This window comes from Erpetoichthys calabaricus, chromosome 3, assembly GCF_900747795.2.
Source record: "Erpetoichthys calabaricus chromosome 3, fErpCal1.3, whole genome shotgun sequence".
NCBI classification, from domain to species: domain Eukaryota; kingdom Metazoa; phylum Chordata; class Cladistia; order Polypteriformes; family Polypteridae; genus Erpetoichthys; species Erpetoichthys calabaricus.
The window spans coordinates 306,387,028-306,400,276 of record NC_041396.2 but is presented as its reverse complement, the minus strand read 5'-3'; the positions used below and the strand labels follow the sequence as shown (position 1 = coordinate 306,400,276).

The 13,249-nt window shown below is 41.6% G+C and overlaps 1 protein-coding gene across 1 annotated transcript in view; it reads right to left on the bottom strand.

The window, feature by feature from the left end:
- c1galt1lb (core 1 synthase, glycoprotein-N-acetylgalactosamine 3-beta-galactosyltransferase 1, like b) overlaps positions 1-12,336 on the bottom strand; it is a 29,786-nt gene extending 17,450 nt beyond the window's left edge. Inside the window, exon 1 of the mRNA XM_028798672.2 lies at positions 12,084-12,336. The gene's annotated coding sequence lies outside the window, so the exon portion shown is untranslated. The remainder of the gene's footprint in view (positions 1-12,083) is intronic.
- Between the last annotated feature and the right edge of the window lie 913 nt (positions 12,337-13,249).

Sequence of the window (13,249 nt, the reverse complement as noted above, 5' to 3'; positions counted from 1 at the left end):
GATTATAAAAACTAGCAGTAACAGGATTAGTTCACAGCAGGCTGCTGTCACCGAGCCGTGTGACAATCAGGTCAGAAAGGCGTCAGACTCGCTTCTGTCAGACAGACGCCGACCTGTGTGGGGCAGATGGGTGGCACAGCTAGTAAAAAGGAGAAGTGTCTGTGCAATGGGGTGTCCATGCAGTCCAACAGATGGTGCAGCACAAACCCTTCTACCAATCAAATAGTGTCTGTCACTCCAACAGATGGTGCAGCACAAACACTTCTACCAATCAAATACACAGTGTGTCACTCCAACAGATGGTACAGCACAAACACTTCTACCAATCAAATACACAGTGTGTCACTCCAACAGATGGTACAGCACAAACACTTCTACTAATCAAATACACAGTGTGTCACTCCAACAGATGGTACAGCACAAACACTTCTACTAATCAAATACACAGTGTGTCACTCCAACAGATGGTACAGCACAAACACTTCTACTAATCAAATAGTGTCATTCACTCCAACAGATGGTGCAGCACAAACACTTCTACCAATCAAATACACAGTGTGTCACTCCAACAGATGGTACAGCACAAACACTTCTACTAATCAAATAGTGTCATTCACTCCAACAGATGGTGCAGCACAAACACTTCTAATCAAATCCACTGCGTCTGTCACTCTGTATGACCCAAGTGAATGTGGTAGTAATGCAGTGGCAAAGGTTCCTCTAAATAACCAACTAGCATTAACACAGGACTATTGAAGGAGGAGAAGCTCAGTGAGGTGACCAGCAGGACGCTGAAGGAATGGCTGCTAAAAATGGGGCTTTGCCGTCCTATGGGAATAGTAAATTAAAAATCAGTCATTTCAGGCGGTAATCGCCATTACACACACACACTAGGAACGCCTTGGCTGTGTTTTTAAATCAATATAATGGCATCTCGATAACAAAATGGATCCGTTTCTATCAACATCATCATGACGACATATTTGGGGGACCTCACACTCTTGAGGTGGTGTACGCTTGGCAGACATGACTTTCAGCTTATCAGTTGTAACAAATGCTGCTATTCCAGCGCTCAGCCTGGCACAGACAGACGTTGATTTTATATATTTTATATTAGTAAACCTTCAAACTAATGTGCAGTTAAAGTCTCCGCTGCATTTCTGGAGCTTAGTAGAGCCTGATAACGAGAAGAATCTGAAAATGTCCGCTTTGTTTGGGTCTCCATACCTCTGTGAGTCTGACATGAATGTCATGAAGTCAAAGTTGAGAACACGACTGACAGACGGACATTTAAATGACTCCATCAGAGTGAACCTCAGTGGCTCCACTCCACCATACACCTCAGTGCCAGTCACCTGACTAACTAAACAACACGTCACACATAAAGTGACACAGTGACATGTGACAAAATGACAAATGAGTAAGTCAGATCTGTGTATCTGGAATTGCATTGTTTTGACAGTTTTAATCCAATGGTGTGAGATGCACACAAACATACAAAATGTACTTGCAGGTGAACTCAATATTTTTTTGTGATGTTTTAATACAAAACGTGAGTTGTGGACACCAACATTTTGTAAATGTTCAGGCAACACAAGCGTATTCAGTTTGGTTGGGTTGAAATAAGCGATGAGAAGAAACGTTAGAAAACATGAGGAGCTCTTGGCCATTTTCATTGTGTAAAAGGTTGGAGACCCCGGAGTTAGAAGAATGAAGTGGACAGGACTGGCAAGCTCTGGTGGGCTGAATGGTCCATTCTTGTCCAGATTGTCTGCCCAGCGGTAAGCGGTCTGTTTGACCAGCTCGTGTGACAACACCTTGGATGAAAGTGACATGCAGGACAAGCCTGGTCTGGCCACGGCCCTTCCTGCTCCTTTTGTATTCACCTACCGAGATGTGCTGTGCAAATATTTCCTCACTGAGCGTGACGGGACTCCTGCTGTTTGCATGGGCTGTGGCGCGGCGCGGAGGAGTGGCACACAATTCACTTCACCTCGTGTCCGCCTGCCCACCCCAGGAAGTCGGCTTTTCACTATCTATGCGGATATCTGGAAGGGAGTGGCAAGGGGCTAAGCTTAGTGCTCAGCGTGCAGGGTGGCATCAGTTAGACGTGCCATTAAATGAAATGGCATGAAGAAAACCTTCTTAATATGTTTGTGTGACATTCACCCTTCACAAGTGTCCAGCTGTGTCCCCGTGTTCTTGATGACCTCATTTTAAAGTCACTGTCTGACCCACTGCACTGATTCCCTTCCTCATTTTAAACCCGTCAGTCAGGTCTCCTCTTCATCACTGTGAAGGCTCAGCTCTTTTAATCTTCATCACTCACCCCCTGTAGTCCTCAATCAGCCTCGTTGCTCTTCTCTGGACCTTCTCTAGTGCTGCTGTGTCTTTATGGAGTCATAAACTGACCACAGGACTCCAGATGAGGCCTCACCAGTGTGTTATAAACCTCCTGGGACATCAAGGCGCTATATAACCTGACACTCTGTTAGCCTTCTTAATGGCTTGTCTGGAAGTCGATAGCTTAGAGTCCTAACTCCTTGTTATGAGGTGGACTCTCGATTTCCAGACCTCCATTGTGTATTCACACCTCACATTTTTCCTTCCTATCTGTAATTCTTTACATTTACTGACATTAAATTTTATCGTCCACAAGTCTGTCCAAAGCCAGTCTGCTGTTCAAGTCCCTCTGTGATGGCTCAACAGATTTGAGATTATGTGCCAATTCACCCAGCTTGTTATTTCTGTTCCTATCCATTTCATTTATATTTTAGTAGCTGTGCCCCGCGGCTCCTCCTGTGTAATCATGAAACAGGACAAACTTTAAAATTAATCAATTAAAAAGGAAATGCATTGTGAAGAATTGATATTGATAGCCTCTGTATCAGAGAACCTCTTCAAATACAATGCAATTTATTTGTGTATAGAAGGCCAAAAATCACACAAGAAGTGCCACAATGGGCTTTAACAGGCCCTGCCACTTGACAGCCCCCCAGCTTTGACTCTCCAAGAAGATGAGAAAAACTCCCAAAAACCCCTTGTAGAGAAAAAAAAAAAAAAAAATAGAAGAAACGTCAGGAAAGGCAGGCTGGGTGGGCAGTGGGTGTCAAAAAGAAGGGGGGTCAATAAAACAATACAATCCACAGAACAAACCCTCAATACGCTATAAAAATTGTACAAGTACAGAGCAGAATTTAACAGTAGATGATATCACATTATAGAGAGAGAGGGAGAAATTATATATATATATATATATATATATTAGACAAAGAGCCCGTTTAGACAACGTAAGATGAAACGGGTACAAGTTTGTGTCAGCAGTGTATGAAGAACAAATGATAAGTAACGAAGAAGTTGTTTTGTAATGATTGTAGTCCGCTTCACTCATTACTGTATGGGCTTGTACTGTTAGTTGATGAATTTTCCAGGCCTATAGTATAATATTGAATGAGGAATGGGCAGCACGGTGGCGCAGTGGGTAGCGCTGCTGCCTCGCAGTTCAGAGACCTGGAGATCTGAGGTTCGCTTCCCAGGTCCTCCCTGTGTGGAGTTTGCATGTTCTCCCCGTGTCTCCGTGGGTTTCCTCCCACAGTCCAAAGACATGCAGGTTAGGTGGATTGGTGATTCTAAATTGGCCCTGGTGTGTGTGTGTGTCCTGCAGTGGGTTGGCACCCTGCCTGGGATTGGTTCCTACCTTGTGCCCTGTGTTGGCTGGGATTGGCTCCAGCAGACTCCCCGTGACCCTGTGTTCGGATTCAGCGGGTTGGAAAATGGATGGATGGATGAATGTTCCAGTACAATACGGCATAGTAATAAGTATAAGCACCACAAACCTGATATAGGTGTATTGAATGAATGCGTAATTAGGCCTCGAGCTGTAGTCGAAATCGCCTTTCAGGCCTCTAGAGGTTTAATCGAAGTCGCCTTTCTCTCTGCATTTTTGCAGCCATAAATCCGCCGCCTGCCACGATGTCGGTCTCGTAAGGTTTTTTGGGCAGCTGCGCAGAAGGTGACTGCGCATTCGGCTTCGGACGGACGTGAGTGAGTGAGGAGGCTGGCGAATTATGTATTAAGATATATATATTATATATATATATAGATGTCTGTGTGTATATGGAAGAGAAGGTCTGTGATACGGTTTGCATATTTTCAGCTGGAGATCCACAAAGGAAGATGATGAATCAGGTATCATAAAGTGATTTTGTATTCCTGAGCTTTCAGCCCCTACCAGGGGCCTTCATCAGAGGATGATGCTTAGACTTACAAGAATCAAAGGCAACATACAGTGGAACCTCGGCTCACGACTGTAATTCGTTCCAAAATTCTGGTCATAACCTGAAGTACTGTATATACTTGAATATATGCTGAGTATTTCAGCACCCAAAATGTCACCCTCACCTTATATTCAAGTCAGGTCCTGCAGCGAGCGAGCGAGCGAGAGAGAGAGAGAGACCAGACCAGACACACACGTGCTGCGGGGGGGAATCGGAGGGTTGAGAGACAGACAGATGTGCGCTGCAGGGGGCGGGGGGTACAGAGAGAGACAGACAGACGTGTGCTGCGGGACAGACAGACAGACAGAGAGAGAGTGCTGGTCACATAAGGCAGTTAAAGAATGCACCAGGCTTGTTTTTAAAGATTTAAATTAATCTACAGTAATTTTATTGGTATTTATTTTGATTATTGAAACTTATCAGTAGCTGCTGCATTTCCCGTCCTAGGCTTATACTCGAGTCAATAAGTTTTTCCACTTTTTGTACAGTAGGTAAAATTAGGTACCTCAGCTTATATTCGGGTCGGCTTATACTCTAGTATATATGGTAATTTCCACCATAGGATTGTATGTAGATACAATTAATCCGTTCCAGACTGTACAAACTGTATGGAAATATATATTTTTAAAGAATTTTAAGCACAAAAATAGTTAATTATACCATAGAGTGTGCAGTTTAATAGTAAAGTAAATGTAAAAACACCGAGAACACCATGAACAGAGAAAGCTAACATTGCAGGAGATCACACTATCAGCCTTACGAGCCGCTTGCTGTAAAGACATTTTTAATAAGTTTTAAGCACAGGGGGAAAAAAATGAACATTTGAAAAAATCTGTCATTTATACAAAAACTGACCATAAATAAACAAGAAACCGAACCTTACATAAGTCAAGTTGTGGCACAAAGGACATGAGGAGGTTACAGTGTGGAGGGAGAGTCCCTCGGCGTGATGCCCATCTGACTGAGAACAGCGCACTTGTACAGGGAGAGACTGAAGACGTGTGCGCAAATCACCGGCGCGTACGAACCAAAAGGGAAGGGAAACTGGCTTGTTCATCACCTGAGTGTGTGCTTGTGAACAGATGCAAAAGTTTGGGGAACTTCTTGGTTGTAACAGTAATCCCTCGCTATATCGCGCTTTGACTTTCACGGCTTCACTCCATCGCAGATTTTAAATGTAAGCATATTTAAATATATATCACGGATTTTTTTTTGAGTTGGCAGATTTCTCCGGACAATAGGTCTTTTCATTTCTGGTCCATGCTTCCTCAGTTGGTTTGCCCAGTTGATTTCATACAAGGGATGCTATTGACAAGATGGCTGAGAAGCTACCCAATCAGAGTGCGTATTATGTATTAAATAAAACCCCTCAGTGATATCCGACATGCTTCCCACGCCGTGCTTCACATACTTTCATTGTTTGCTTTCCTCTGACGGAGGGGCTGTTCACACACTGGCCTGGAGGATAATGGGACACTCCTCTAAACAATGCTGACAGACTACCTTCACGTCGCTCCCTTCCTTACGGCTGCTTTGTACCGGCGGTGCTTCACACACTTAAAAGTCAAACGGCACCTCTTGATTTTTCATTGCCTCTCCTTTTCTGACATTCTCTCTCTCTCTGACGCGCACTCCTTTGAAGACGAAGATCTCTTTTGCATTCTTTTAATTGTGAGACAGGACTGTCATCTCTGTCTTGTCATGGAGCACAGTTTAAACTTTTCAAAAAGAGACAAAATGTTTGTTTGCAGTGTTTGAATAACGTTCATGTCTCTCTACACGGCTGTTATTTCAAGTCTAGAGGGCTCCAATAATGTTAAAAAAAACATACTTAGAAGGTCGTAAACAGGCTTTCTACGCTCTAACTGCGAAAATATTTGATTTATAAATAAAGAATCCTACTTCACGGAAATCCATTTATCGCAGTAGACTCTGGAACGGATTAACCGTGATAAACAAGGGCCGACTGTAACCCGATTTGTACGTGTTCAGAGACGTTCATGAACCGAGGGTCCACTGTACACCAAATTAGTGGGAGCCGCGTCAGTGTGTTCAGGACTTGGGGGGAATCAGTTGTAAAGTTTTGAAGTGAAAAGATGGAAAAGATGGCGTCTCGTTCATTTTTGTCTCCCTCGTATTACAACGGGTGTGGACTCTTTTTGAACAGACAGCTCCATTGATGAGATACCAGGTGGTTGCTGGTGGAGTGTAATATCTCATCTATTATATAGACGGTAGACACTTGTGGGCAGGGTGGCATCGTTACTTCTTTCAGTGGAGATGTCCAGGAAGTTGATGTGTTGGTTTTCTTTTCTTTTTCCATTGTGAATTGAATTGCAGGGAATGTTGTGTTGATGTGGTTGTAGAACTCGTTCAGCGGGTCATTTATTTAGTATGACGAATACTAAATTAATTCTATGTTAATTAATGTTGTCTTATTTTAATTTCTTTGTCTTTTATTTTTCTTTTCTTCATTATGTAAAGCACTTTGAGCTACTTTTTGTATGAAAATGTGCTATAGAAATAAATGTTGTTGTTGTTGTTGTTGAATGTGTCGTCTACATAGCGCATCCAAATTTTGGGTGAACTGGCATAGAGACGCGTTTTCAAATCACTGCATTACCAGTTCTGCTAGAAGTCCTGAGAACGGCAATCCCATTGGCATGCCTTCGACAGATAGATAAATATTTAATTTATGTGCAATAACGCAATACTGCAATAGCTATTTATTTTTTTTCCAGTATTTAAATAAATGTGCAATATCTCAATTTAGTTATTATTCTTTCCATTTGTATATATTGGCACAGAAGTTTTTTTTGCAACTTTTTGCACCATTTGTTTATTTACTTGTGGTGTTCTACATATACGTCTGCACTGAAGGAGCTGCTTTTAATCTCAATGTACATGTGACAAGAAAGAAAGGCATTCTGGTCTACTGTACACATGCAGCATATACAGTATATGTACATTTATACTGCAACCACTAGGGGGAGCCAGAGAGCACCAAACCACACATCCAGCATGATAGATAGATAGATAGTTCTACCTACCTACCTATCAGTTATATAGTGCCTTTCATATCTATCTAACAGATAGAAGGTACTATATAACTGATAGATAGAGATTAATAGAGATAGATAGATAGAAAGGCACTATATGATAGATAGATAGATAGTTCTACCTACCTACCTATCAGTTATATAGTGCCTTTCATATCTATCTAACAGATAGAAGGTACTATATAACTGATAGATAGAGATAAATAGAGATAGATAGATAGAAAGGCACTATCTGATAGATAGATAGATAGATAGAATAGATAGATCGATAGATAGATAGATAGATAGATATGAAAGGCACTATATGATAGATAGATAGATAGATAGATATGAAAGGCACTATATGATAGATAGATAGATAGATAGATATGAAAGGCACTATATGATAGATAGATAGATAGATAGATAGATATGAAAGGCACTATATGATAGATAGATAGATAGATAGATAGATAGATAGATAGATAGATATGAAAGGCACTATATGATAGATAGATAGATAGATAGATAGATATGAAAGGCACTATATGATAGATAGATAGATAGATATGAAAGGCACTATATGATAGATAGATAGATAGATAGATAGATATGAAAGGCACTATATGATAGATAGATAGATAGATATGAAAGGCACTATATGATAGATAGATAGATAGATATGAAAGGCACTATATGATAGATAGATAGATAGATATGAAAGGCACTATATGATAGATAGATATGAAAGGCACTATATGATAGATAGATATGAAAGGCACTATATGATAGATAGATAGATAGATAGATGTGAAAGGCACTATATGATAGATAGATAGATAGATAGATAGATATGAAAGGCACTATATGATAGATAGATAGATATGAAAGGCACTATATGATAGATAGATAGAGATATGAAAGGCACTATATGATAGATAGATAGATAGATAGATAGATATGAAAGGCACTATATGATAGATAGATAGATATGAAAGGCACTATATGATAGATAGATAGAGATATGAAAGGCACTATATGATAGATAGATAGATAGATAGATAGATAGATAGATAGATAGATAGATAGATAGATATGAAAGGCACTATATGATAGATAGATAGATAGATAGATATGAAAGGCACTATATGATAGATAGATAGATATGAAAGGCACTATATGATAGATAGATAGATAGATAGATATGAAAGGCACTATATGATAGATAGATAGATAGATAGATAGATAGATAGATAGATAGATAGATATGAAAGGCACTATATGATAGATAGATAGATAGATAGAGATACTTTATTAATCCCAATGGGAAATTCACATTCAGTTTAAGTTTAAGATAAGTCGGTTTTTCAAACTCAGCCGTGTAGCAGATTAGTTTAGCAGGATGTAATAATCTGAGATGAATGTGCGCCCTCGCGCTGAGTGAAAACACAATGTATATTGAGTCTACAAAACACGATCAGCAAGTCTTTGATAGGCTGCAACAAAATGATGAAAGAACGGGCACATTTTTTTCACACAAGCAGAGTGGGTTGGTGTTAGTTAGTTAATTAGTTACTCAAAGGATTTCAAGATTTAATATACACAAGCAGTAACACTGCAAAAACAGCCCAAACCAGAAAAGATGGCTGGCAAATTAAACGTGTGTACATTGTACTTACTGAAAGCAGTGTTACGGATTTTGCAAATGTTTATTTTTTTCCCTCTGCTTAAAAAACATTAAAAAAGCAGCGTGATTATGCGGTTGGTATGCAGCGTGTAAAACAGTTTGTCGCAGATAATTTGCCTTTCACTTTAACACGAAGACAATTTCCTGTTAGATTTGCTTTTGTGATGACAATTAATAAATAAGGCACAGGGCCAAACTTTCAAAAATCACACGCTGGCACTGATTACGTCCCTGCCCTTTGTACACCCCCCCCCCCCCCCCCCCCCTCGGTACGACCATACTCAGGGTGACTTGGTGGATTATATATAGAAAAGCAGACAAAACCACAAACAACAATGAAAAGTCGACGTGACTCACAGGTGCAAAGAGGAAAAGGACTCAGGTGACGAGTTGGGGTGGGCACATGAAATGTTACTTTTCTTGGCAATTTTATTACATTTCCGATTTTTCAAATGTTAATTTTCTCCCTGTGCTTAAAAATCATTAAAAAAGCGGCCTGATTATGCGGCATGCAGGTTGGCTAGTGATTTATATTTCTGAAAGCATTCTTTGTTTACAGCATTTTTTCACACCTGCCTAAAACTTTTGTACAATACTATATATATATATATATATTATATATATTCACGACATTTGTAGTCTGTGTCACAATCTGATTGTATGGGTGGTTACCTACCAGGTAACGCTTGTGGTTGGCCAGCAATCTGCTAACATCCGCCACGGTGCCCTCAGTTTATATACACACACATATCTATGCGTCTCACAGAACTGAATATCAAAGTCCACTGCTAACCTATAAAAGCCTTCAATGGCCACACGACAGACGTTAGCCAAAGGGGGGACTCCAGAAGACCACCGTGTGTGTGTGTAAACGTGGATTACTAACAAGTCACTAAACTATGTGAGGATAAACACAACGTGGGGACGGAGACTCTCTGAAGGACTCACTCACTCACACCCGGTCCTGTCAGGGCAGCAGAACTCGTAGGACGAGTCAAAGCCGCAGAGGTGATGGCGTTTAAACAGCTCAACGAGTTTCCCAATTAAGGAAAAAAATGAGAAATTGGGACTGCAACCACGTCGGGGTATGGGGATGTGGGTCCTCACTTGTGGCACCGACTGGGAAAGAGGATTTAGTCAGACGAACGGGAACAAAAATAAATAAATAAAAAAAAAAACCAAACTGCCGAAGTCGGCGAGATGTTTGGAAAACTTGATGAGAACAAAAGTCTCAAATCTGGACAGAGTGTTCATGTTCAGTGAGATTACAAAACTCGGGGAGGAAAACCGGAAAGGTCAGAAGAGAAACTCCGTTTAGTAGAGAACAGAAATAAACTTTATTAAAAATAAATAAATAAAAATAAAATAGTGCAGCTAATTTTTCAATATGGGACATTAAATATGCAATACAGTAAATCATCGTGTGTGTATTATTTACACTGCATACAGAATATATATTATATACGGCTAATCCTGGCGCTCAAGAATTGTTAATTTTTTAAAAATTTGACGCATTTATTTATTTTTTTTTGTGCGTCTGTGTGGCCCCCACGGACAGGCCACTTTGAGGGGAGCCGCCAGAATGGAGACCCTCATCGAGCGTTACTGTGTATAATAAAGTATTTATCTATCTATCTATCTAAAACTGACGGCTCTTTGCATTTCTCTCTCACGTCTTCGCCCGCAGCGTTTTTCTCGTAGACGTTCACTCGTTTTTTTTTTTGGATCATATTCACGGAGGACCAGCGGCCATCAAACACCCAGACTTGTCACTTTTTGCTTTCCTGAAGCCCTCCTTCCGGCCCCCCCCCCCCCCGTTTTAACTATCATGTTTGTTCAACGAGGCGAGGATTTTTCCTTCACACTGTTCACTTATAAAACATTTTTAAATAAATGTCAGTTAGTAAGTAATTTCTTTCAGGTTGTACCGTGTTAGCCATTATGAATGTAGAGACAAGCCAAGCACAATGACACCTTTTATTGGCTAACTAAAAAGATTCCAATATGCAAGCTTTCGAGGCAACTCAGGCCCCTTCTTCAGGCGAGATGTACAGTAATGTGATTACTGAGTTGCCTCGAAAGCTTGCATATTGGAATCTTTTTAGTTAGCCAATAAAGGGGTCATTGTGCTTGGCTTTTCGGGACTAATAAAGTTTTCTGATTCTGATTCTCTGTGCCTCTTGGCCCAACCTGAAGAAGATCGAAATAAAAAAAAGGACCAAAGCTCTAAATCCCCTTAAAAGAAAAGACAACGGAAAGCCGAGCGCTCCAACCTCACACAACGCCCCAAACCCTGGGGTCCTCAGCGTCTCGCTCCTGGACTGGCCAAGTGTCACCATGTGCCACCAACTCCTCGATGACGGGGACACTTGGTGTTTAACTCGGTGGCTCGTTACTCCTTTCGGTCTTCCAGGTTTATGCAAACGCTTGTTGGATTGGGACACATTTGCACTTCTTTCTCCCTCTCATTACTTTCAGCACAGGACAGACTCTTAAGGTAAACCTCCATTTCTAAAGGAGTACTCGGGGTGCCCTGGGCCGGTATGAACGGGTAAACGGAGTGTTAAATGTCTGCACAATCAAAGTCACACGGAGACCACAGACGAACAAACAAAAGTCCACAACAGTGGTGGCCGCCCCGGGTAACAACGGCACACAACTGTGCCAGCCGTCGCCATTCTCAGATAAGAAGGTTTCACGGGCGCAGGCAGCACGAGTGGTCCACAAGACTGGCCACTCTAGTTCAGCTGACAGAATACGAGGCGACCCCCGTGACGTCTCAAAGTTTCTATAGCGCCTTTAAAAAAAGGGAACGGCGTCTGCTTAAAGTGCTGCTAATCCGCGGGCTGACATTTAACTACGTACCGTCAACTGAGCACATTTCACGAAAAGTTAGCCATCCCTCACACAGACGGTGCGCCGCTTCGTCCCGCTCGTTCATTCGGTGCGGTAAAAAACAAAAACCTCCCCGTCTGCTGTGCTCGTAAACGCGGCCTGCCCCACACGAGAAGCAGCCATCGATGGCCTCTCTGTTTGTAATGACCCCGGCACGGTGGGCTTCTTTTTTTTAATCGCGCTTACCTCTGGTCACGAAGAGCCGCGTTCGATTCACTTTTCTTAGCCGACAGCCTGCTTGCTCCTTCCGCTTCACCACTCCGCCGTATTGACACTTTTTTTCCGTTGCGAGACGCCGTCAACCCCTGTTCGCTCCCTCCGTCTTGTCCCGGTTAATCCTAAACGCGACTTTCATTGGTGTAGAGTGAAGTCAATCACAGCTCAGAGCCCCATCCCCATCCACCCCCGCTTTTCAATCTCGCACGCTGATTGGCTTCAGGATCTGCCTCCGCTATCAAATAACGGGCTTTCCAGGGTGCCGCATGCGCACTCGCTGGATACCTGGAGTTCTGTGAGCTCTGCTGCAGTTAAGCGGAATCAGTGCGGCAGTCGTAGCGCTCGTGACGGTTTGATTTGCAGCTTGAAGGAGGGAGCGCTTAAAAAAACATAACTTTGGAACGTTTGTTGTCATCTGAACCGGTAAATCTATTAGGCGACATCGACACCTCAAGGGCGCCGGGTTTTTTTTTTGGTAATGGAAGGGGCGTGTCTACATTTTAATTTATATTGACTCCGGGCGACGAAAATGACATCAGATTCGGAGGGACACGTCCAGTGGCGGTTTTAGACGGGGGCCACCTGTAGACCTGGCTGTGGTCCCTGTGCTGAAGAGATACAATTTTAATTAATTACTTACGGTGATATGCGCGTTTTAGTAATTTAGGGGTGCTAAGCATTGAATCCAGAAGAGCCAAGGCATTGAACCTTAATGCATTTGTGGACCGTTTTGCAAGAAATCACAAACGCAGAATACTGTTATTATTATAATGTTACAGGCTAGAGGATGAGAGATACTGAACAGAAAATGTGAGTGTACATTTAAGTTTCATGCTGTACAAAAGTCACTTTAGAACAAAATAAATACATACCTACATAAAAAGAAAAATATACTGCATGCAAAAAAGAGAAATGTCACTGTACAAAAAGTAAAATTTGTTTAAAGGTTGATTGTGCATATGTACAGTATGTGAGATCTTTTGTATGTTTTATCGTTAAATGTTCGATTCATATTGTTTGTGCTCCAAATAAATTCACTTAATATATTAAACAATTAAATATTGCCCTTTTTTTTGTTCTGTGCCCCCATGAAAAAACATTGCCCCCCCCCCTAATAAATTTGGTCTGGAACCCCC